The sequence below is a fragment of the Vombatus ursinus genome, unplaced genomic scaffold (assembly GCF_900497805.2).
Source record: "Vombatus ursinus unplaced genomic scaffold, bare-nosed wombat genome assembly UNPS02014775.1, whole genome shotgun sequence".
Taxonomy (NCBI): domain Eukaryota; kingdom Metazoa; phylum Chordata; class Mammalia; order Diprotodontia; family Vombatidae; genus Vombatus; species Vombatus ursinus.
Window position 1 is genome coordinate 13323004 of NW_020954553.1, and position 26220 is coordinate 13349223.

A 26220-nucleotide genomic window follows, 5' to 3' on the forward strand; every position below is an offset into this window, starting at 1 on the left:
CCAAATCACTATCATCATCTAAACACTATCTCCCTTTAGCAACTAGAGGAGGCAACCCAAAGCCAAGAGCCCCAGGAATAGCCATCATTCAAAGGAGCTCAACATGAAAAACCTTGGCAATATGAAATGATTCCATATCAGAAAAGGATATAATTTTACCAATGACACTAAGGAAGAGACATTTCCAACTACCTTGCCATAGAGCCTTAAGAATCAGGAAGCCTTTTCATCTGCCCTGAGACCCTCCTATATGTGTTGGCTCCTCCTATTAGACTGTGAGTTCATTGAAAGTATCATGGAAGTAGCACCAGATACTTATGGCATATGTGACCTTAGGTCATTCAGTCTGCCTAAACCTCAGTTTTCTCATCTATAAAATGAGAGAATTAGCCTTTGCAGTCCCTTCCAGGTCTGAATTAATGTTCTTGTATCAACTCATGCTTCTATTTGTATCTCCAATGCTTAGCACAATTCTTGGTACATTTGTTGTTCAATTGTGTCCAACTCTTCATGACCCCATGGACCATACTGTCCGTGAGGTTTTCTTGGCAAAGATGCTGGAGTGGTTTGCCTATTTCCTTCTCCATCAGACTAAAGCAAACAGAGGTTAAGTGACTTGCCCAGGGTCACATAGCTAGTAAGTGTCTAAGGCAGTATTTGAACTCAGGCCTTCCTGACTCCAGACCCAGTACTCTATTCACTGAGCCACCTAGCTGCCTTTTGGTACATAGTAAGTATTTAATGTAAAGTCAGGGGGAGGAGGTGCCTTCTTATTCATTCATTCAACAGAGATGAGCCAGGTTAAGCTAACCTGGGGTTGGCAAGAGTTCCATTTACACAAAGCCCTGTCCAATCTGAGAATACTGGCCTTTCCTTGATACTTCTCCCAGGGCCTGAATCAGGAGGCTGGGGTGGGGGAGGGAGCTAGACATGGGGGAAAGGATAGTTAGGTAAGTATTGGGCTTATCTGCCAGCCCATAGCATACCGTTCTTCCTTGGACCCACTGAGAGACTGAAAACAATCTCTCAACCTGTAAAGAGTCTGGCAGGAATTTCTAAGTTGATCAACTATAAATTAAAAATCCGAGAGCTGGGAGGGAAGCACTTTCAAGTTACAGACCAGGAGGACGTATGGCCAAGGCCAGGATGCATGCACTGGAAACAGGCATCTTTTCTGCCAAGGTTGTCTTGTCAAGACACATTTGATGCTTTGACAGCTGATGCTTTGGCGGTCTTGTGGGCATGAGCTTGTGACTCTGGGTGAGTGTTATTGTGTGTGTGTGTGTGTGTGTGTGTGTGTGTGTGTGTGTGTGCGCACATGTATGGGGGGGGAGGGAAGAAGGGAGGGAGCTCAACATCAGATCTTCAGCCTTGCACTGTGCTCCCCATCTTTCTGGACCCATCAAGAGTCTGTGCTCTGCTCTCTTGCTCTGCCTAGCTCTGTCAAACTGTATTACTTCCTTTCTCAAGAAGCTCAGGTGACTTCCTATTGTTTCTAGCATGACATATAACCTCTTCTTCTAGGCATTTAAATCCCTTCATAATTTAGTTCCACCCTACCTTTCGAGGTTTATTGCTTAGAAGTCCTCTTTAGGTACTCTGTAGTCCAGCCAGATTGGCCTTCTTTCTGTTCATTGTAATTAATACTCCATCTCCTGTCTCCATAGATTTGGGTCAGGCTGTCTCCCATACCTGGAATGCAGGTACTGTATAACTCTTCACTTCTACCTCTTCAATTTTCTACCTTCCTTCAAGGTTCAGCTCAAGTGATACCTTCTACAAAGGGCAATCTCAAAATTCCAAGTTCCTGGAGCCTTCCCCAACCTCCTCAAATTATTTTGTGTTTGTTTTGAATATATTTTGCATTTCCTTATCTGGGAAGATGTTGGTTTCCTACGTAGAATGTAAGCTCTATGAGGACAGTGAATATTTCATTTTTGTCTTTGCACCCAGAAATGTGTCTGGCACATAGTAGCATTGAATGAATAAATGAACGAATGAATGAATGAATGAAGCCAGACTCTGAGCTGTAACTTCCCTAGGTATCATGGAAACATCCTCAAAGGGGCTGTCAGGGATGGAGTACCTATGGCCTCAAGGCCACTTGTGGGCTTCTAGGTCCTTGGGTGTGGCCTTTTGACTGAGTCCAAGTTTAAGGGGATTCGTTCTGTGACATTTGGATTTAGTCAAAGGGCTTCACTTAAGAACCTAGAGGGCCACATGTGGCTTCGAGGCCACAGGTTCCCCATTCCTGGGCTAAGTGATCCAACATTTCTGCCCAGGAAATTTGAGACAGCAATGCTAGAGCCTCTGACCAGGCTTGGGCTTTGGGAGGCAATGAGATGTATTGAGTTCTACCACTCTACTTGGGAGACACTCCAGGGGCTCAGGAGCAGAGAAGAAACTGGGAAACTCCTGCACTTTTTAAGGAGCAGCCAAAAGGTCTAATAGAGGTATGACCAGAGACCAAGCCATTGCTCATTGACAGCATGTGAGCAAGAAATTGGGCTAAAAAGATCTAATGTTGAACCCTGTCTCTCTCTTTCTCTCTCTCTCTCTCTCTCTCTCTCTCTCTCTCTCTCTCTCTCTCTCTCTCTCTCTTTCTCTCTCTCTCTCTCACACATACACACACACACACACACACACACACACACACAATCACAGTCACCAAGACTCACTAGCTAGCTCATACATATAAAGATGCACTCCCACAGAAACACAAACCCAAAGAGACACACCACCTAAACACAGTCTTATGAACACACACTCAAACACAGACATACCCACCACACAAGTACACACAAACAGGCACACAAATTCATACAGTCCCTGACAAATGGAAGCAAGCACTCCTGGCTCTTTCTCCCTGCTCCTGGCTTCCTCTTTCATAAAGGTTTTTTTTTTTCATTTAAAAGTTGCCAGAGCCTGCAGATTACAGTCTAGACTATATAGGTTTCCTCAAGATAAGGCTGAGAAATTGATTTCAATTACCAAAGTGGAGAGGCAGCACTTCCCAGCCTTGTGAGCAGAGACTTAACCCTAGAGGGCCAAGAGCCGAGAGAAGGTAAACTACATGTACACATGTACAGAGTTATACAGGCACAGGCATGCATATACGTGCATTTACCTAGACTCATACATAGTATGAGTAATGTAATTAGAAAGAGTCATGTGCATACACATGAACCGCTTACCTGGATGTTCCAACATAAGAACACACATGCTCACCTGGACATTGATGAACATGTTTGTACACACGCATTCACACAGAAATACTTACTCCTGGGAGAATCTAGAAGGCTATGGGATGTCCCAGTGGAAGGGATACTTTCACAAGATGGCAGTTGAGGGAAGGATGAATAAGTGGCAGGGCTGTGACTTTAGTGGAGTGCTTTAGATGATGGGAGAAAAAAAGAATCTTGAGATGATGTTTCCCTCCCTTCTCTCCCCCTTTCCTCACCTCCAGGAGGTGGGGAAGAAAGACAGGTGATAAAGAACAGAACAAAGCCACGGATCTCCAGGGAATCCATGGGCGGAAGGAAAAGCAGAGACTTTGTGATTGGTTTGCAGGAGAGTGGGTGCAAGTCCCAAAGTGGCCGAGCTCTGATATAATTTTTAACATGGCCCAGGGCCATGAGGCCTGGTCCAAGCCAAACCCCTGAAGGAGAATTTTTACAGGTTCGGTAAAGCTTTCTTCTCAATCGGTTTCCAAGACAGGGCATTTTAACACTAAAATTACTGTCCAAATGTAAGCAGGAACAGAGCAGTTCCTAGGAATTTTGCAATTTGGGGCAAATCCAGCTGAACTAGTGGTACAAAGGGAATATATCATCCCCCAAGAGGTCAGTATAAATCTCAGCTAGAATCAGAGAGGTAGGCAAATGGACCCTGGGAGAGAAAGACTCACCACAGAGCAGTTCTGGGGGGACAAGAGGATACCCTGCCCCCTCCCTCTCTTCTCCTGACCTCTGGTAGACTGTGACCTCATTTCCTTACTGTGTCCTGAAATCCACCTTTCTCCCAAATCCCCCAGTGAGGACTATCAGAAAGGACTGTGAAGGACAAGGTGTGGGAAGTCCCTGGACCACAAGGGTGTGGAAGCATCCTCCAGATGCCAGGGCCATAGATTTAGAACCAAGGGACCTTAGGAGCCGTCTAGTATAACCCCTTCATGAGAAGTAGAAGCCAGGAAAGTTAAGTGACCTGCCTGATATCACAGGGACAAGAAGCACAGGTAAGATTTTAACCCAGGTCTTCTGACTCCAAATTCAATGGCCTTCTCGCTATACTAGGCTTGCCAGCATGTCATGAACTAAGCCAAGCCCCATCCTAACTATGGCTCATCGCAAAGGTAAGATAATATTCTGCCTTCGGACCAGGAGCTCCCCAAAGGCAGAGCTATGTCTCCACTGGTCTTCTGTCTGAAAGGGACCTGAATGGAATGACCCGAAAGACATTTCTATCAGGCAGTCATACCTGGTGCTCCTCCATCCAGGATGGCTCTGATTTCCTGGACCATAAGCCAGAGCTTCTCCTCATGGCTAGATTAGAGAGACCAAATGCTTCCTGCAGATTCTTCCTCCTCCTCAAAGTTTCTCAGCCCCCTATTCTTAGGATGAAACCAAAAGAAAGGGCCTCTGAACCAACAGGACTGAGAAATCAATTCAATCATTGATTCAATAAACACTCACTAAATTCTACTATATGCTGCACAAAGTTTAGATAGGAAATATTCCCTGCCCCCATGGAACTCATGGGCTAGTAAGGGAATGGGACACAAATACAGATAACTATAATATGTGATATTACATAAGTGTATTAGGGGAATGCAAAACCAGGTGCTATGACATATGAAGGGAAAGGGCAGCATCTGATTTGAACTTTAAAGGATGGGTAGGTATTCAAGAGAGAGACAGACAGACAGACGTAGAGAGAGACAGAAAGGGACAGAGAGATATAGAGACAGAGAAACAGAGATACAGAGAGACAGAGAGACAGAAGACATTCCAGGCACAGACTAAACCTGAGCAAAGGCGCTGAGGAGAATAGATTTCAAGTTCGAGTCCAATCTGACTGAAATAGAAAATACTTAGAGGGCAGTCTCATTTCTCACCTCCTCATTTTTTTTAGGCAATTGGGGTTAAGCAACTTGCCCAAGGTCACACAGCTAGTGAGTGGCAAGTGTTTGATCTGAGGCCGGATTTGAACTCAGGGCCAGCGCTCTATCCACTGCACCACCTAGCTGCCCCTCACCTCCACATTTCTAACCTGGCTGCTTTACTTTAGGAATTCTCTGACTGACTTATTTAACCACGCCCCTGGAAGCTCATTGTTGAGATAATTTCATCACCCTTCAAGATCCCATCAGCCTTGATATCCCACCTCATAACCCTCTGCCTCCTGATTGGAGGGTGGGCCATGAACTCCAAACCCTCCATTTAAGGAAAGAGCTCGGCTTGGAACATCTCCTCATTTCTCACCTGACTTCACTCCTTTGGGACTTCTCTGAGTTTTCCACCATGCCATTATACCAGGTTCCTTCTCTAGCACCCCCCACACACTTTTCAGCTCCTTTTGTGTGCTGTCTTCTCCCATTAGACCCTAGGCTCCTTGAGGGCAGTAATTGTCTTTATATTTTTGTATTTGTATGCCAGTACTTAGCAGTTGTCTCATAATAAGCACTTAATAAATGTTTGTTAACTGACTGACGGTCAATTGAGAAAAGGCTGAAAAAGATATAGAGGTGCCAGATTGCTAACTGCCTTCGATACCAGAAAGAAAAGTTTCAACTTTACTTGGGGAGGCATTAGGAAGGCATGACAGGATTTTGAACAGAGGAGTGATTGGCCAGATCTAGGGGTAGGGAAAATTATTATGCCAGTGTATGAAAGAGAGAAAAGAGGCAGAAAGACCTGTTAGGAGACTATTTCCATAGTCCAAGAGGTAGTAAGGACTTGATTGAGGTGACAACAATAGGAATGAGAGTAAGACTAATTCTAGAGATTTAAGGTAGACTCCCCATTTCTCTACAAAGCCAGGAAAGGAAAGAGTCCAACCCCTTCTGGGGGGAAAGGCCTTGAGAGATAGTACTAAAGTATCCTAAACCCTCAGGGTGACTCCTGGAATGCTGGTGGGAGAACTAGTCAACTGACCTTTTTGGTAACTTCTATGATTTGCTACATTTTCTCAGAAAATTTTCTTTTGTAAAATTTAATTGATAACAATAGGCTAATTGATGTTGGGAAAGGCTTCCCCCATCTGGCCCCTAGACCTTGATAGGCCATCCCCTTGATGTGGAAAGACATAGACAGAAATGGCGCAGAATGAGAAGGCATGGATGAACTAGTAGTGATGTCTAGGAGGAATAGCTGTCTGGTATCCTGCATATATCTCATATTTATAAATCAACAAACATTTTATAACTATTTACTGTGTGCCAGACACTGTGCTAAGTGCTGGAGCTCTATCCATTGCTCCACCTAGCTGCCCCAGAAGCTTACAGTCTTATGGTAGAAATAACATGTAAATAAATAAGCACATAAATACATACAAAGGTAACCTTAGAAGGAAAGTCATTACTGACTTGTGGAGAGGGGGTAACTATACAGGCCTCTTGCCTTTGATATTTAGTTGAGTCTTGAAGAAAGGCAAAGATTCTAGAAAGTACAAGTATCCCTTTTTCTTTACATATTGTTTTCCCCATCAGAGTGATTGTGGCATCATGGGTGGAGAACTGGTCTTGAGACCAAGAAGAACCAGGTTCAAGACCTGCCTCTGATGCCTGGGGAAGTCACTTAACCTTTCACTGCTCTCCATAGTTCTTGAATATTATAAACTGCTGAGAAGGTGCTGACCTGTATTGGTAGAGGGAGTATCCTCAGGTAGGCATTCCTTATACCAGGGGTGGGGAACCTGTGGCTTAAGGTCACATGTGGCCTCACTTCACAGAACTAAGTTTGGATTCCATCAAAGGGCCACACATGAGGACCTAGAGGGCCACATGAGGACCTAGAGGGCCACCCCTGCCTTATACCAATATGGAGTACCTCTTCTGGAATAGCCCTCCCAATCTCCCACTCCCACTGGCAGGGTGGGTCCTGGATCACCCTGAGGGTTTAGAATATTTTAATACTATTTCTCACTATCCAATGTCCTCCCCAACATCAATTAGCCTATGGTTATCAATTAAATTTTACAAAAGAAAATTTTCTGAGAAAATGTAGCAAAGGATAGAAGTTACCAAAAAGGTCAGTTGACTACTTCTCCCAGCAGCATTCCAGGGGTCACCCTGAGAGTTTAGGATATTTTAATATATCTCTCAGGAGCCTTTATCCATTGTCCTCCCAAACATCAGTTAGTCCATTCATATCAATTAAATTTTACAAAAGAAAATTTGCTGAGAAAGTGCAGCAAAGGATAGAAGTTACCAAAATAACCCCCCAAACCAGGAGGCACATTTTCCATTTTGATTCCAATCAATCCCTGAGGAGAATAGATTCAAATTTAAGGTGGTGGGCATAAAACATCCACACACACACAATAGGGTGAAGGGAGAGTATTTCCTGGGCCTGGGAGCCTTTTTATTCCTTCTCAGACTCCCCACCAAGTTGGCTTGTAGGTGTGGTATAATTGATGAACAAGTCATTCCTTTGCTTGCTGCACAGTGTCATGGTTGCAGGGTTGATTCACCATTGTGCTGGGTCAAGCAGATCACTCTTCAGGATTGACCCCTCATTGCACTCAGCTGTCATGGCTACTGGAAGCCCCTTCTACCAACCCTATTTGCTGGACTTCAGATGGTTTATCCGACCTTTTAAAGCTCACCTGGCCTGTTCTATTTCTGGATAATCACTCCCCCAAGATCAGGAAAGAATAAACACAACAGATACAGACACCATGCAATCAAGGACACAACACAGCCAGGTGGGGGTAAGAGTAATCAGCTGGCCTTCCCCTCCATCCACCAGCTCACAGCCATGTTTTCTTACTTGCCACTGAGGAAGAGAACAAAAGATTATCCTCTGGAATGGTTTGTTTGCATGTTCAGTTGCAGCTCAGCCTCTATGGATTCATTCATCCTCCTGGCTCCTCAGCCTTCCAGAAGGTTTTTCATCATCATATGGTCAATTGTTGTCTCTCAGTAACTTATGGTCAGAAAATATCTCCTGCAAACTCTATGTGTCAGACTGGCTATGCTAGGCACCAGAAATAGAATGATGAAAATAAAAGTCATTGACCTCAAGAAACTATTCTACTGAATCAATACAACTTGGTCACAGATAAGTAGAGAAGATATACAAATATGGGCGGAGAGGGATGACACAAACAACTGTAGGTATTAGGAAAGATCAGACACATGAATCTGACTCTGAGATTTGTCTTCCCAAAAAACTCAATGGACTTAAGTGCAAGTAGCTTCTAGCTATTATAACTTACAAAGACTGAGCTCCTGTGAGCACGACATTCATTGTGATGCATGAGGGCCAGTTGGTACAAAGAAAGAGAAATGGATTTGGAGTTAGAGACCTGGGTTGAATCACCCTAGGGGCAAACCACTTCATCTCTCTGTGCCTCGGTTTCCTCTTCTGTAAAAGAGGGAGTTGAAACTTGATGTTCTCTAAGACCCCTCCTAGCAGGAAGTCTCTGATTCATGACCTCAAGGAAGTCACTTTTCTTTTCTGAGTCTCAGTTTCATCATCTATAAAATAGGGATGATAATACTTCCCACTATTTAACACATCAGAAAGGTAGAATGTAATAGTGGACAGGATGTCGGGCTTGCAGTCAGAAAGTCCTGGCTTCAAATCTTACCTCTGACATTTACCAGCAGTATAACCTAGGTCACTCCCTTAACTTCTGTATGTTCTAGGCAACTCCATAGGATTTATCTCCTGCATCAAAGGTGGGCTTCAGATTGCAGGAGGAATCCTACTGGGAGCTCTTCATGCTGAGAAAATCACAGAACCCTTTGTGTATCCTATACCTACTTCACCGGGTTCTTGTGAGGAAAGTGCTTTGTAAAATACTACGCAAGGATGAGCTGTTATCACCTTCACAGTCCTGCTTTCTCCTTGTAGCACCCCACCCTACACCTACCTGCATTCACAGCACCCATCACCCCCCCCCCGCCATTGGCCTCAAGAGAGTTCAGTCCTACTGTGGACCACAGGGAGTGAGCTGTGGCAGTGTACAATGAAAAAGGTGCTGGGTTTACAGTCAGAGTAACTGGGTTCAGATCCTAGTTTTGTCCCTTGCTATTTGTATGCCCTTGCTCAAATCACTAACTTAATTTGGCTTTTCTGTAATAAGGGAAGGTTGGATTAAATGATTTCTAAGGTCTTCTCCAGCTCTACATCTGTGATCCTAGGTGAGAAGTGAAGTGTTCTCTTTATGGAAGCTAGAAGGGAGGTGACTTTGTAAGGAGCTAGAGCTGAATTTCCTAAAAAGGAAGATGTGGGCGGGAGGGGGGTGTAGGTGTGTTTTAGGCTGGTGAAGGTTGTTGGACTTCACCAAGACAAACAGAAACTCACTCAGAGAGACAAAAAGACAAGTGCAAACTACAAAGAATGGGTTTGTGGGAGTTTTTCAACCTTGCAAAATTATTTATCTTTAAATAAATAAATTATAAACAAAATTATTTGAGCTACTAGAAAATAAATAAATTATAAATAAAATTATTTGTGCCACTAGACATCCCTCCCTTCATCAACACACACAATACTCTGCCTCCACTGCTAACTGCTTAAGGCATCTCCTTCCTGGGCACATTTGTTTTGCTGCTGGGGACTCTTAGAACCACAGAACATCAGAAGTAGAGGCACCTCAGAAATCACAGCATACAGAATCAGGAAGGTACCTCACAGATCATCTAATTCAGTTCCACTTGTTTTACAGTTGGGATTGGAAGACCAGAGAGGTAAATGATGTGCTCAGCAAATTCCTGGAGAAAGGGAAATGCAAAAAAATTAACAACAGAATTAGCAGGTCCCATGACAAGGAGAGTTTGGAGACCAAGGCCTCTTACAACACATTTCAGATAATACCCACTGAGGCAAGCCATCTGTTGTGTCTCCCTGTAGGAGGCTGCAGTGGGGCCCTGAGAGGGATACCCCATCTCATTCCTGCTCGCAGGCTCTGAACACACACCCCTCTTTCATATTCCCTAGGGAAACTGAAATGGTCTCATCCCACCTTCCCACAGGCCCTTGGCCTCAGCAAAAGCTCAGGAGTGTCACTCAGTCCACTGCTCACCAAGTCTCTACCTGCACTGTATAGAGGGGGAGAGGTAAGGAAGGATAAGGGACTCAGTGTTCTCTTTCCGCTCCTCTGCTCCTTAATTAAGTGCCTTCCTTTCCCTCTGTCCTATGCACAGGTAGGCTGGGGCAGATAAGGCATTGATCCCCAACCCAAGCAGGGAGTCTGCTGAATTAGCACCTTCTCTCTCTGTGCAGGACAAGATGAATGGTTTATTAGTGTGAGGCTAATTGCCTGGTTGTAACTTAGAGAAATCACAGGAGAGAAGAAAAAAAAAAAAACATGGGCGCAGGACTCATATGAGAACTGAGAACTCAAAATCCCCCAGTCACAGGCCCAATGGTCCTGAAAAGAAACTGTGGGGGATGAAACCAACCAAACACCATGTAGGACTATCAAAAGAGCTGGAAGGGACCTTAAAACACAATATCAGAGCTGAAGGGGGACTTGGAACATGGACTGTGAAAGTTGGGAATGACCTTAGAATAGAGAATGTTAGAGCTGTGAAGGACCTTAGAACACAGAATGTCAGAGCTAGGAGGGGACTTAGAACACAGAATGTCAGAGCTATGAAGGACCTTAAAACATAGAATGTCAGAGCTGTGAAGCACCTTAGAACACAGAACATCAGAGCTGGGAGGGGACTTAGAACTTGGAATGTCAGAATTGGAAATGATCTTTTTAATTTTTTTTAATCTAGACTTGAGCTTTCATTAGTATGGAGAACCCTCAGAACTCTCTCTCGGTGCAGATCAGAGGGTCCCAAATTTAGAGCCAGAAGAGCTCTTTGAGGACATTTAGCCCACCCCCTCATTTTACAGATGAGACACCTGAGGCCAAGTGGTTAAGTAAGTTGCCCAGGGTTACACAGGGAGTAAGGAGCAGAGCAGAGATTTGAACAAAGGTCTTTTGACTTCCTAGTGAGTGTTATTACTACTACTCTGTGTTGCAAGTCAAATCTTACTTAGAGAGTCTCCTGGAACACTGAAAGGTTAAGTGATTTGTCCATAGTCACACTACTGGTCTATGCTCAAGATAAGACTTGAACTCAAGTCTTCTTTACTCTAAGACCACAGAAGCCATCCAGACCAACTTCCTGCCTCATTTTGTTGTTGTTCAATTATTTTCAGTCACGTCTGACTGTTCATGACCACATTTGGGGTTTTCTTGGCAAAGATACTGGAGTGGTTTGCCATTTTCTTTTCCAGTTCATTTTACAAATGAAGAAACTGAGGCAAACAGGGTTAAGTGACTTACTCAGGGTCACATAGCTAGTAATTATTTGAGGCCAGATTTGAACTCAGGAAGATAAGTCTTCGTAACTCCAGCACTCTATCTACTGTACCACCTAGCTGCTGGATACTGGTTGCTAGTTACTGGATACCAGACACTAGAGTGGTTTGCCATTTCATTCTCCAGCTCACTTTACAAATGAGTAAACTGAGGCCCTGAAAGGCTAAGTGCCTTGCCTCGGATCACAGAGATAATAAACATCAGAGGTGAAATTTGAACTCAGGACCTCTGACTCATCCACTACACTATCCAACACTGCCTCCTGGGAAGAAATCTTAAATTATAAACTATAAAATGGCAGAGCTTGAAGGCACTTCATAACATAGAGTACAGACTGTCGAAACATTGAGGAACCTTAGAACATAGAATGTCAGATTTGGAAGGCACCTCAGAGACCACCTAGCCCAATTCCATTTTGTAGATGAGAAAAATGTGTCCCAGGGAGAAAAAGGGATTTGCCCGAGATCATAAAGTGAGCTAATGGCAGAATTGGAATTCAAACCCACTCCTCCTGCCTCCAAGTATTGGGCTCTTGATTTTATGGTATCTCACCATCAAGAGCTCACCAGCTAACCCAAAGGGGACAGAGAAAGACCTGGATGCCTCCAGATGAGAGGTCTACATTGGTTGTTATTCAGCTCTTGAGTTGTAACTTAGATTTTAATGTGTTAGTCTTTTTCCTCCCAGCTAGAGAAGAAGCAAGGACAATGGGGAGACCTAGAGAGGTGGGGGTAGGAGGAAGGGAGCATATAGATCCAAGGTGAGAACTGAAGCAGGCTGGTTAAAGGAAAAACCATAGCAAGGAGGGATTGTACCTGGATCCCTAGCACAGGTGTTTAATAAGTACTCATTAATTGGTTAAATATATCCCTAACTTCTGATTCTCAATCTTCCACTGATGTCCTATGTAACTGTGGGGGAAATGATTTCCCCTCTCTGGGTTAACTTGTATTACAATATATATTTGCTGGACAGTTTATGGGATTAAGGCTCAGCTAGGTGGTGTGGTGCAGTGGATAGAATGCCAGGCCTGGAATCAGGAAGACCTGAATTCAAATCTGGCCTGAGACACTTACTAGCTGTGTGACCCTGGGCAAGTCACTTAACTCTGTTTGCCTCAGTTTCCTTATCTGTAAAATAAGCTGGAGAAGGAATTGGCAAAACACGCCAGTATCTTCACCAAGAAAACCCCAAGTGGGGCCACAAAGAGTTGGACATGACCAAAAACAAAAACAATTATGCTTTGGTGTCCATAGAAAAAGTAGGACTTTTAAACTCAGATTTTGGTTCCAATAGTATATACTTTGTCCTGTTCTTATCCACTGGGGCCCTTTTTGTCATAATGAGATTTTGCCAGACCCAATTGAGTTAATGCCTCTTTGCTCTCCCTATGGACACATTGGAAAGGGAAGGTACTCATTTGGAAAATAAAGTCAAGGACAAAATTCTCTCTCCCTGACATTTCAGCACAGACAATTTTCCTTCACCCAAATTTAATTCAAGTCAACAAATACTTATTAAGATCCTACTATGTGTGAAGCACTGTGCTATCTATTGTGGCAATAAAGAGAAAAACGCAGCAATCTCAACCTCAAATAGCTTATATTATCCTGGGGGATACAATATGCATACAAATAAGTAAATAGAAATGTTCACCTTTGTCGATTATTGTTAAATTCATAATAAAAGAGAAAATTAAAAACAAGTCAATGCAAAGTAATTGCAAGTGAGAGAAAATACTAATAACTGGGAGGGAGGTGTCCTAAAGCAGTAGCATCAATTGAGAGGCAGAAGGGATAGCAGAAGCAATTCTGTCCAAACCCCTACAAGGGAGGAAACCAGGACTCAGGGAGGTCATGTGATTCTTCTGAGGTTGCACTCATAGTAAATGATAAAAGGGGGATTTGAACCTAGCTTTTCTGACTCTAGAGCTCATCTTCTTTCATTTCAGCAGACAGCACCCCTAGAAGGGGACACTTGAGCTGTGCTGTGAAGGAAACTAGAGATTGTACCAGGCAAGTGGAGGCGAGGGATGTCAAGGAGCCCAAAGGGAGCCACAAGTGGTTCAACCCAATAGGCGCAGACATACATGACCTAATTGGGTGGGAGAACAGGGCACAGACCCAAATGGTGACGCCCCTGAAGAATTTTCTGGGCATAGGACCGATGTTGCTTTGGTGTCCTACCCATGCCCTCCCTGTGGGTGCTCTGTGAATCATCAGAATCATCAGTCTGAGTCTTGTGTTAAAGGATCAGCACTAAGAGTGTGGACTATTCCACAGGGCTAATCTAGGCAGCTAGTTGGTACAAAAGTTGGATCTCAGCACTTAAAATTCAACAGACTTGAATTCAAATCTTGCCTCAGAGACTTACTAACTGTGTGACCCTGAATAAGTCACTTAACCTCCATCTGCCTCAGTTTCTTCATTTGTTAAATAGGGTTAATAATAGCACCTATCTCCCCAGTTGTTGTGAAGCTAATTGAGATAATATTTATAAAATGGTTTGCAAACCTTAAAGTACTAAATAAAGTCTAGATATTGTTATTATTATTGTTGTTATTGAATGCAGCCAAGTAAGAGAACCTAGGAACTTCTTGAGAGCTCCACAGCCCCGGCTTTTTCCCACCCTCATAACTCAGCAACCCTGTGCTCCCTGCTGTCCTAACATGCAAAAATAAATCATGCTAGGGCTAGCTCGTCCCCTAACTCACTGTATGACCTTGGGTCTCTTCCCTTCTCTGGACCTTAGACTCCTCCTCTCTAACAATAAAACTATCTACCGCTTATATAGTAGTACCACTCATATCCCACTCATCCCTCACAACAATCCAATGAGAAGAGATTCAAAGTATTGTTATTCCAATTTTGCAGATGAGGAAACTGAGGCTCAGAAAGGTTAAGTAACTACCTTGCTCACTACTAGTGTCACAGACATGATTCAAGGTAGAGTCTTACTGACCCCAAATTCAACATTCTAGTCATAGACTATACTTCCAAGCGAGAAGACTAGATTAGACTGTCTCTAAGTTCCCTTCTGATCTAATATTCTTATATTCTAATTACTATTACCACTCATTTACCTTTTAGTAGGAATGCACTTGGAGCCATTGTACCATAGATTTAGAGGCAGAAGAGTCTTCAGAGCCAATCTAGTCCAACTCCATCATTTTACAGAGGAAAATATTGAGTCTCAGAGAGGGGAAATGACTTGACCTAAGATGGCTAATGGAGTGCCAGGATTTGAACTCAGATCCTCTGAATTAAAACCCAACATTGTTTACACTATACAACATTGACTCCACTCAGAAAACAGTGAGTCTGATATGCATTCACTCTAAATGGTAAATAGGTTATATCCAACGAGTCTTCAATTTAATGAGGAAGAGGAGAGAGAGAAAATGAGGAGCAAAGGCAGGAGTATACATAATTTGCATTTATTAAAAAAAGATTTGTGCTCCTATTATAATTATTTCTACCTACCCAACACACCTTCCTGATTAACAGTCATGAATGCATATATACCCACACTGGGGTCCTTATGCCCAGACTGACATGTTTCTGGTTCTAGCCTTGTATTATTCCCATGGTATCCCTTCTGAGAAAGCTGGCCCCAGACCTTGACACTATCCCCAGTTTCCCCAGGCACATGGATCACATCAGCCAGCCAGCAGGAAAATGGAACTGGTTTCCCTTCTGTTTTATTGATGTCTGGTTCAGGGCCTGACCCATTTGTCAATCAGGATTCTGTCAAGATTCTGCAGTCACTAGACCTGTCACCTTGAGATTCACTGCCACCGTCTGTTGAATGCTCATGACTCTACACATGCCCTTCTTTCATTGGCCAGCCTACACCTGCCCTCCCTCATCTTCATGCACTGGAAAGCTGTTAATGTACATGAAAAAGTATAAATTCATAAATACACGACAATAACAGATGTTGACCTTTCAGGTTTTCAAAATGTTGCATGTATATTATCTCATTTCAATCCCCTAATCTGTGAGGGTTAAACAGGAGGTATTGTCATCCCCATTTTACGAGTGAGGAAACTGAGGCACAGTTAAATGACTTGCCCATTTAGGAGATGAGCTCCTTGTGGGCAAGGTCTCTTTTTTTTTTTTTTTTTTTTTTACTTTCTTTGTATCATTAGAGCTTAGCCCAGTTCCCGACACACAGTAAGCACTTAATGAATGCTTCTTGACTGACTACCTGAGGCAGGATTCAAACTCAGGTTTTCCTCACTCCAAGGATCTTTCCCATTATGTCACACTGCCTCTCAATGAGCTCAGAAAGAGTCTCAGGGAGCAAGAGTCACGGACCCAGAATCTGATTGGCTCTAGAGCTTAATGGGCTACTCCAACTAAGCTTCCATCCCCACACTTCACAGAATGGCATCTCTCCCTCACTCTCAATATATAATCAATGCCCAGTTTTATTGATTCTCTTCCATCCATCCCCTTCTCTTCACTCCTGTAGCCACCACCCTAGTCCAAGCCCTTATCACCCCTTGTCTGCGTTATCACCACAACCATCTAATTGGACCCCTGAGTTCCATGCCCTCCTCCAGGCATTGCCAAAATAACCTTCCTAAAGCAGTGGTCTAACCATATCAGGAAACTTCCATGGTTCCCTATCACCTCCGAAAGAAAACACATCCTCTCAGCTTAGCATTTAGAGCCCTTCACAACCTGGTTCCTGGCTACCTTTCCAGCTTATTGATCAAGAAGCATTTTTAGGGGCCTACTATGTGCCAGTTTGGAGGGCTCAAAGACAAAAGTGAAGCAGTATGTTCAAGAGGCTTATAATATATCCCAGAAGACAACATGTAAATAAATGAGCATATATAAAATACAGGATGTCCCCAAAAGCACAGGGCTGCTTTAAGGTATTAGAGTGTGCTGCTACACTAAGACACAAAAGAAGTGACATGTGAGTGGAGCCTTGAATGAAGCTAGGGATTCCAAGAGGCAGAGGTGAGGAGGGAGAGCATTCCGGGCATGGGGAATGATTTGTGCTCATGAAGACATGGAGGCAGATGATGGAGTGCTCAGTTTGGGGAACAAGTGGACCAGTTTAGAAGAATGAAGAGAGTATTAAGAGAAGATATTCCAAACTGGATATCCCATCCTCATCTGAGACTCAATATACCCAAAACTGAATGCATGATCTCAAAGCCACCTCTAGATTATATAGATTGTAAACTACACAAACCCACCTATGTATCTACAGGGTGTCCCAAAAGTCTTAGTGTGGTTTTAAGCTTTAATAGCTTAAAATGCTTTAATATCCTAAAAGTAGACTAAGACTTTTGGGACACCCCATAGATACAAAATAAATACAAAGCAAATTGGGGACACTGGAAGTTAAAGAATTTGGGAAAGTTTTCATATAGAAGGGGGCACTTGAGTAGAGTTGTAATGGGAAAAGGGGATTTCTAAGAGGAAGAGTTGAAGGCATCTTTGGGGTATGGGGGACAGCCAACAAAAAAGCCCAGAGACTACTTGAGGAATAGCAGGGAGGCCAGTTTGTCTAGACCTTAGAGTTTAAGAAAGGGAATATTATACAATAAGATTGAAAATTTGGGCTGGGGCTAGGTTGTGAAGGGCTTTAAAAGCCAAACTGGGGTGTTCATATTTTATTCTAGGGGTAGTAGGGAGTTTATTGAGTAAGGGAATGATATGACTGGACCTATTCTTAAGAGAATCACTTTGCCAGCTGTGTGGAGGGTGAATTGGAAAGGAGAGCGATTGGGGGCAGGAAAACTAAGAGACTATTGCAATAGTCTAGGTGAAAGGGGATAGGGTAGTGGTCATATGAGTGGAGACAAGGGGGCATGCATGAGAAATGTTGTAAACAATCTACAACATTTAGCAACTGATTGGGTGTGTATAGTGAAGAAGAGGAAGGAGTGAAGAATAATGTCAATTTTGCTACTAGGTCTATACCTCAAAGAGATCAAAGAAAGAAGAAAAGAACTCCTGTGTACAAAAATGTTTACAGCAGCTCTTTTGTGGTGGCAAAAAAATTGGAAACTGAGGCAATGCCCACCAATGGGGGAATAGTTGAACAAGTTGTGGTATGTGATTGTGATGGAATATTATTGTGCTATAAAAAATGATAAAGAAGTAGTTTCAGAAAAATCCAGGAAGAGTTGTATGGACTGATGTAAAGTGAAGTGAGAATCACCTGAACAATTTATACAGCAGTAATATTGTAAGGTTGTCCAATCAACTTTGGTAGACTTAGTAAATCTGATCAATACAATGACTGGCCACAATTTCAAAGGATTCATGATAAAACATGCTACTCACCTCCAGATAGAGGACTGGTGGACTTAGATTGCAGATTGAAGTATATTTCCTTCTTTTTTTGGATGGGGTTAATATAGGAATTTATTTTGCATGACTATACATATTTGTAATAAGTTTCATTTTTCTTGCCTTCCTAGTGGGTGGGGGAAAGGAAGGAGGATAATTCAGAGCTGAAAATAAAATTAAATTGAATTTCTGCAAAAAAAAAAAGAAATGAAATGATAAAAGGGACCATTTCCATGAAATCTGGTAAAATTTGTATAAACTGATGCAAAACAAAGTGAGCTGAGACAGACTTGGAGAAAAGAAGGCTCAGGGTAGAAATGATAGCTGCTTTCAACTGTTTGAAAGGCTTTGGCCATTCGTTTCTAAAATCATTTGATGATATCATTCTGTAATTCTAATTCTGAGGGGATAGAAGGGAAAGATATTGTGGAGGTCAAGTTTAGCAGCTCCAGTTCAACCAAATATCTAGATAAGCAGGTCTCCCTCTAATTATATTTTCCTTGATACTGGTATGTAAGCTCCTTGAGGGCAGGGGCTATTTTTAGCCCTCATATCTAGCACGTGTGCTTAATCCATGTTTTAAAATTGAATTGGTTATAGGACAGTCTATATTATACAGGCTTTCAGGGCTCCATTTCCACTGGTCCTGGGCTGTCTTTGATTCTGGCTGCAGCATAATCATTTCAAGGCAAATCTAATGATTTCCCTTCCCTTTTCCCAGTAAACACCGTCCATCCAACGTGACCTAAGCAGTTATAAAACCTCATTTTTTTCCCCTTCTTTGCTTAACTCAGGAAATATTAACACTGGTTTGCCAAACAAAGACCATTCTTCTCTCATTCCACGGGGGAAGAGGATGCAGAAAATAAGAGCCTGCTATGGCAGAGTCTCCCTTTGTAAGGGAGATGTTCAACATGGGCTCTTCCTCCCAGCAAAGCCAGAATGGTAGGGAGAAATGGGACGGAAAATGGGAGTGAGATACCAATCTATTTACATTTAATTTAATGCTGATGCTCTCAGCTGTCTAGAAATGAGCGTTGCATTCAGCACAAAGGATGGGGATGCAGAAGGGAGGGGAAAGAGACACTCCGCCGGCAAATGGCAGTAATTATAAATCAAGAGCTTTTCGGTAATATCTGGGTTTCTGTCATCGTTTCCTTGGTAATTAAGGTAGCACAAATAAATCAGGAGAGGGTGGCTGATTTAACTACACCATGGCAAGGACTGTGACTTACCACTGACACTCCTGGCACGTCCTATCTCCCACCGAACCCCGTGGAGCAGGGGAAATAATTTTGTTTTCTGAAGTAAGCACAGTTCATGCAGATGGTACATTTCCTCCCCTGCCTGCCTCAGGATGGAAATAGGACTTAGGGATGGAGATAGCAGAGCTTATATGGGCCATGGTTGGCAACAGACATGTTAGTAGGCCCTGTTGTTGGCTTCCGAAGGCCAAGGTGGAAGTTATAACTGAATGCTGATGTTCAGAATTTTGAAAGTACTCAGATTTGGGAGGTGTACAGGTTTTGACTGCCTACCAGAGAAAGAAAATAAACTGGCCCAAAGTCAAAAGTGACATTATACAGAAGGCACAAGGATGTACTCCTCTAAGGGAACCATGCAGATCAACCTCATTCACACGCACAGAGCCTAAGGACCAATCTGTCTATAAGACAGTAACACTCGGGGCAGCTAAGTGGCATAGTGGATAGAGCACCAGCTCTGGAGTCAGAAGGACCTGAGTTAAAAATCTGGCCTCAGACACTTGACACTAGCTGTGTGGCCCTGGGCAAGTCACTTAACCCCAATTGCCTCACCACACAAAAAAAAAAGAAAGAAAGAAAACAAAGAAAGAGAAAGACAGTAATAGATTAACCTGGAAAGATGTCACCACTTTATAGCAACATTGATGACCAAAATGGCTGTCAGATGTCATCCTGTTCAATCCTTCAGGTGTCTAGAGCTCTCTGTTACTGGCCACCTCTGGGCTGACATGATGGCCAGCTAGGGTTATGGCTAATGGCCTCATACACCTAAAGAGCACTAAACAAAGGTGTTTCAGGGCCAGGGCACTCAGTCCTTCAACAGACATTTATTAAGCGCTCATTGCATGCAGAGCCTCATGATGGAAGTTCAAATTTTAGATATGATACTGTTCTCATTCTCATGGACAATATTAAGATGCAATGTTACGTGGTAACTGTATTGGAGAGAAGTGGTGTGTTATACATGAGCTCCCAAGAGACAAGTATTTTGCTATGATAGGGAAGGTGAGGTAAGTACCTTCCCAAGACAGGCAAGGATGGAAGGAGGTGGCCACTACATCTCCACTTCGAGGGGGCACTGGTCTTTGGTAGCATTTGAGATACTCTTCCTCCTGTCCCCCCTAGACTGCCTTTCTAGGGTGCTAGGAGCAAGGAACAGCTTTGCCAGATCTAGGCTGTGGGTAAGGATGAAGCAAGAGTAAGAGGGGGTCCTAATTCCCACCTCCATATGCCCTTGGTTGGCACTAGTTCAGTTATAATTCTATCGAGGGTAGCTGAGACAAGAAAATCTCAGCTCTGCCATTAACTTGAGTTGTTTTTGTCGTACCTGGGCTCCTCCTCTCATGTGGGCCTAATGTTCTCTTCATGCATAAACCCAAGGACTCAGGGCCACTATATCCAGCCAAGCCAAGCCACTGACAAAAGTCAGCAGAATGCTCCAGGACAAGAATAAGTGTGGTTTTTTTCACTGCCTCTGCATGGTGCTGACTCAGAATCACAGAACTGGAGCCAGCCATGTAGTCTAACTCACATGTGAAAGGAATTCCTACTATAACATACTTGACAAGTGGTCATCAGGTCTGTGCTTGAAGACATCCAACAAACAAGAACACACCACCTCTTGAGGCAGTGCATCCCACTGCTGATGGCTCTAATTGGGTTTTTCTTGACATGAATTAGCCTCTGGAACTTCTATCCATTACCACTAGTTTTTCTGCCTTCTAGGGCTGATCAGAACAAATCTAATCTCTCCTTTATAAGATAGCCCTTCAGATATTTGAAGATAGTTATCATGTCTCCCCTGAATCTTCTCCAGGAAAAACATCCCCAGTTCTTTCAATCAATCCTTACGACATGAAGTGAATGCCCTTTGCCCTCCTAGCTGCTTTCCTCTAGACACTGTCCAACTTATCAAGGCCCTCCTTAAACCACGACTTCTAGAACTGAACACAATACTCCAGATGAAGTCTGATGAGGGCAGAATACAATGAGGGTATTACTTCCTTATTCTTGCAAGTTATGCCCCTCTTAATGCAACCATAATTCTTTAGGCTGCCACATCACGATGCTAAAGTCCACTGAGACTCTCAGATCCATTTTAGAATAACTGCTATCTACCCATGCCTCCACCATTTTACATTTGTAAAGTTGGTTTTTGTTTGTACCCAAGTGCAAGACTTTCCATTTATCCCTATTGAATTTCATCTCATTAGATTCAGTCTAATACTCTAGCCTGCTAAGACGCTTTTGGATCCTGACTGTGAAATCCATTCTATTGGTTATCCTGCTCAGTTTTGTGTTATCTCTAAATGTAGTAAACATGCCATCTCTGCCTTTATCCAAATCATTGATAAAAAAAATGCTAAACAGCACGGAGTTAAACATAGATCTCTGGAGAACTCCACAAAAGACATCCTACCACACTGACATTGAACCATTAACAACTACTCTCAGTCCAGACATCCAACAGGGTTTAAATCTGTCTGACTTTATTATCTTTTATTTCACATTTTCTCCAAAAGAACAATATGAGATACTTTATCAAAATGTTTACAAAAATCTAGGCAAACTATATACACAGCATCCTCAACTGATCGAATAACACTGTCAAAAAAGGAAATGAAGTTCTTCTGGCATGACTTGCTCTTGATGAAGCCATGCTGGTTCTCTGAAATCATGGCTTCCCACTCTAGAATTTTGCCAATCAGTGGAATGGGCTACCTAGGGAGGTAGAGGATCTCCCTTCACTTCAAGAGGTCTTCAAGTAGAGGTACATTTATGGGGTATATTGTGTAAGGGATCTCTATTCATGTGGAGGTTGAGCTAAATGGCAGGACTAAAAGTCTCCTAGCTGTTAGACTTTGCGATTCAGAATGGCAACTGGCTGACCCTACAACTCTCTGAATCTTTCAACCTTTTCCCCAAGCCCAATACATAGCCTGCCCAAATGCCTTCGAGTGGTCCTCCATGGTTTAACCTAAAGCCCAGAGCATGACTGGAGTATCCCCACTCCCTCACAAACCTGAACCAGAATCCTCATTGCTTTTTCCAGGAGACCCTTAATCACCTTGGCTCCATCTATCTTTTAGCAACCTGAACTGTAACCAAAGGATGGGTTAAAAATCCTCACCACAGTAGTAATCAATGGGAAAGCCTTCATGGCTGAGCCTGCTCCATAAGGTACTCACATCTTCATATGCGATCAAGTTACATATCCAAAAGGATAGCTTTAAACTTGTTTATTTTCAACAGAAATAGCCCACTACCAAAATTCCTCCCAAATCCTCATTTATTTGCAGAGGTAAGTTCTATTTACCTGCTAAATCAAAGACTGAGACACTAGGCAACAGGCACCATACCCTGCACCCATTCCTCAGATCAAACAAGAGGATGATTTACCAACACTCCCACTTCCTAAGGCATGGATTGTTTTGAATGTAATCTCCTGAATGCATTCCACTGAGACTCATCATTTAATAAAGTCCAAATCCAAGCTGCCCACAAATCAGCATTGTTCCTTTTCATACTCTCCTGAGCTCAACCCAGAAGGCTCAGAGACAAGAATGCAGGTACCCCAGAGCTACCCTGACTACTCTCTTTCCTGTAAAGAAAGCTTCTGGTTTGACCTTCCTCATTTTAAAGATGAGAAACTAGACTCTGAGTAGGTAGCTGACTTGCCCAACAGTACAGGGGAGGAAGTTTCCATGCGGAAAGTTTCCCTTAACAATGAAATCACAGGAACCACCCGAAACAAACAAATGAACTAGAGACCTGCCCCCCTCTCTGCTCAGCCCTGAATCATAGAATCTCAGAGTTGGAAGGGGTCTTAGAGACCACCCAGTGCAAAGATCCTTCACCTTCTTTGTGTCATGAACCCCTCTGGCCATCTGTGAAGCCTATACACCCCTTCCCAGGAGAATGTTTTTAAATATATAAAATAAAACATATAGTATTACAAGGCAAACCAATGCTATTGAAATAGAGATGTGGCTTTTTCCTATTCATGGATCCCCTGAAATCTCTCCATGGATCTCTTGGAGGTCCCTGGACCCCATGTTAAGACCAAGAATCTCTTCTAAAGCATCCCAGTGAGATCATCCAGCTTTCACTTGAAGATTTCCAGTGAGAGGAGAACCACTACCCCACTAACCCACGAAGCTTATTCTACATTTGGATGGCTCCAATCATCAAGAAATTTCTTCTGATGTTTAACCTACGTCTGCCTCCCTGCACCCTCCACCCACTGTTCCTAGTCTTGCTCTCTGCAGCCAAAGAGAGCAAAGAAACCTCATCTCTCTGCCACAAACCAGCCCTTCCAATATTTGAAGATCACCATAATGTTCCCCAAGTGTTCTCTTCTCCATAGTAAACATCCCCATTTCTTTCAACTGATGGTACTATGGCTCAGCCTCAAGGCCCCTCAGCATCCCAGTGACCCTCCACTAAATGTTCTCAGGACTGTCAATGTCCTTCTCAAAATGTGGCACCCAAAACCATGACCATGATCTCTCCTAAAGAGAATTGTTAATTATTTAATCATTTAATGAATTATAATTTTAACTTTAAAAATATGATCACTGCAATGTATCTTAGAGCAAAACCAAAACCCTGACAAGGAAAGGGCATTGGTAAATGTTATTGATGATTCCTACCTAACACTTTCTTCTCTTTCTCTCAAGGGATTCCAGGGTTCAGAACTGGAACCAATATGTGTGCTCGTTTGGAAAGGAGAGAAGTGGTAAGGTGAAGAGATACAGTTTTTTGTAGAAGGAGTGAATTATTGAGTGACCAATTTCAACTCAAAATACCACTTCCTAATGACCAACCAGAGCTGTCTAACAAAGGAATGGACTACCTTATCAATGTTTAAGGAGAAGCTGGATGCCCTTCCCTTGTCAGGAAGGAAGTAGAAGGGGTTTTGTACAACTGGTGGAAGGTCCAACTAAAGCGCATCTGATGTTTCTTCCAGCTCTGAGTGCCTATGATGCTACATGCGTGTATGGTACATTAGATGAAGGATGGTGGTCAAGGTAACTTCCCTCCTGCTCCACACTATTAGGGTCTTCCATTGCAAGCCTATAGATGAAACTCTCTGAGACCAAACAGAACACATCTGACCCCTCTTCCATGTGACAGTCCTTCAAATACTTGAAGACACTAATCACATTCTCTCTGATTATTCTCCTCTCCAAGCTAAGCATCCTTCAACCTAAGTCAGCAGCAAGTCACACACAGGTAGATAGATTTTGGCTCAACACAAGGAAAATCATCTTAACAATTAGAGCTATCCCAAAGTGGAATAGGATGCTTTAAGAGGTAGTGCAGTCTTTGTTACTTGACATCTCAAGAGGAGACCACTTGTCAGAGATGTTGTAGAGGGAATTCCTGCTCAGATATAGATTAGATTAAATGATCTCTATGCTCTTTTCTAGCTCTAAGAGTCTCAGATCTATAAACTATTTCAAGGCTCCCTCTTGACCTCCTATCCTACCTCCTCTGGACCCAGGTCAGCCTATCAGTGTTCTTCCTAAAATATGTCCCCAGATCTGGACACAAGACGCCAGATGGGATCTGACTAAGGCAAAGTATAACCTCTTTCTTTTGGATGCTAATGTTATATGAGAACACAGGGGATTTTTAAGCTGTCACATCAAATGGCTAAATTATATGGTGTGGATGGTCAACTCAAACTTCCTTGTCATAGAAGGCAAGAGAGAGAAATCATCATTTATCCAATGATGGGCAACAATCTCCTCTTCTCTCTGCAAGCTCCACAAGGTCTGATTGATGGAACTGGAACTTCCTTCTCACCGCTTCACCTGGCCCCAGAACAGGGGAGGGAAGAAATCCCAGCTGGGAACACAGCTGTTGTCATAAAAATGCAATCAGACCCAATGGGCTGAGAGAGGGAGGAGTCAGCCAGGACTGTGAGGAGGAAAAAAAAACGGCAACCAAAGGAGAGAAAGAAAACATATGCAATGGGGTGGAAAAAGCACTGGCCTGGGGCTTCCCTTAGGTCTTAACTAAAATCCTACCTTCCACAGGAAGCCTTCCCCAACTCCTCTTAGTTCCAGAGCCTTCCCACTGTTGATTATCTCATATATATAAAATGTGTGTGTGTGTGTGTTTGTGTGTGTGTGTGTGTGTGTGTGTGTGTGTGTGTGTGTGTGTGTGTGTGGAGGGAGGGAGAGAGAGAGAGAGAGAGAGAGAGAGAGAGAGAGAGAGACTGTATCTTTTTTGTATATATTTGTTTACTTGTTGACTCCCCCATTAAGTAATTGTAAGCTCCTTGAGAGCAGGGACTTTTTTTGCTTTTTTTTGTATCCTCAGTGCTTAGTGCAGTGCCTGGCACATATTAGGCACTTAACATTAATTGATTGATGTGATTATTCAAATCTCAGCTCTGCCACTGAGAGAAATGTAGCATCTTTGAGCTGGAGTGGACCTTAGAGACCATCTAATCCAATACTTCGTTTAGTGGTTCAGAGAGGGGAAGTCACCCCCATTTGGTGGCAAAGTTTGGGCTCAAATCCAGGTCTCCTGATTCCTTAGCACAGTGCTCCATAGCAGTGGGACCATGTGGGCAGTGTGGCATGGAGGCCAGAGCGCTGGAATCAGAGTTAAAAAGACCTGTGCTCAAATTCTGCCGTAAACATTTGTTAACTGTATGACCCCGTGCAAGTCACTTAATATCTCTGACCTTATTTCCTCATCTGTAAAATGAAGATAATAGTAGCGCCTACCTCACAGAATTGAGAGGAAGTTCAATTTTCCTCCCACCCCACCTTACTGGGGTCTTCCATTGCAAGGCTGTAAATTAAATTCTGAGACCAAATATGACAGGCCTAACTCCTCTTTGCAAACCTTAAAGAACTACATAAATTCAATTTTTATTGTTATCACTATCCAATCCAATAAGTATTTATTAAGTGCCTATTATGTGCCAGGCATGGTACTAAGGACTTGGGTTATAATTAGTAGAAAGAAAGACATCCCCTGCTTTCAAGGAGTTTACAATCTAATGGGAGGGGTGATAACACACGAAAGGAGGCAGAAGGCAGAGTAGAAAAGGGGGTCCCTGGCATGGAGTC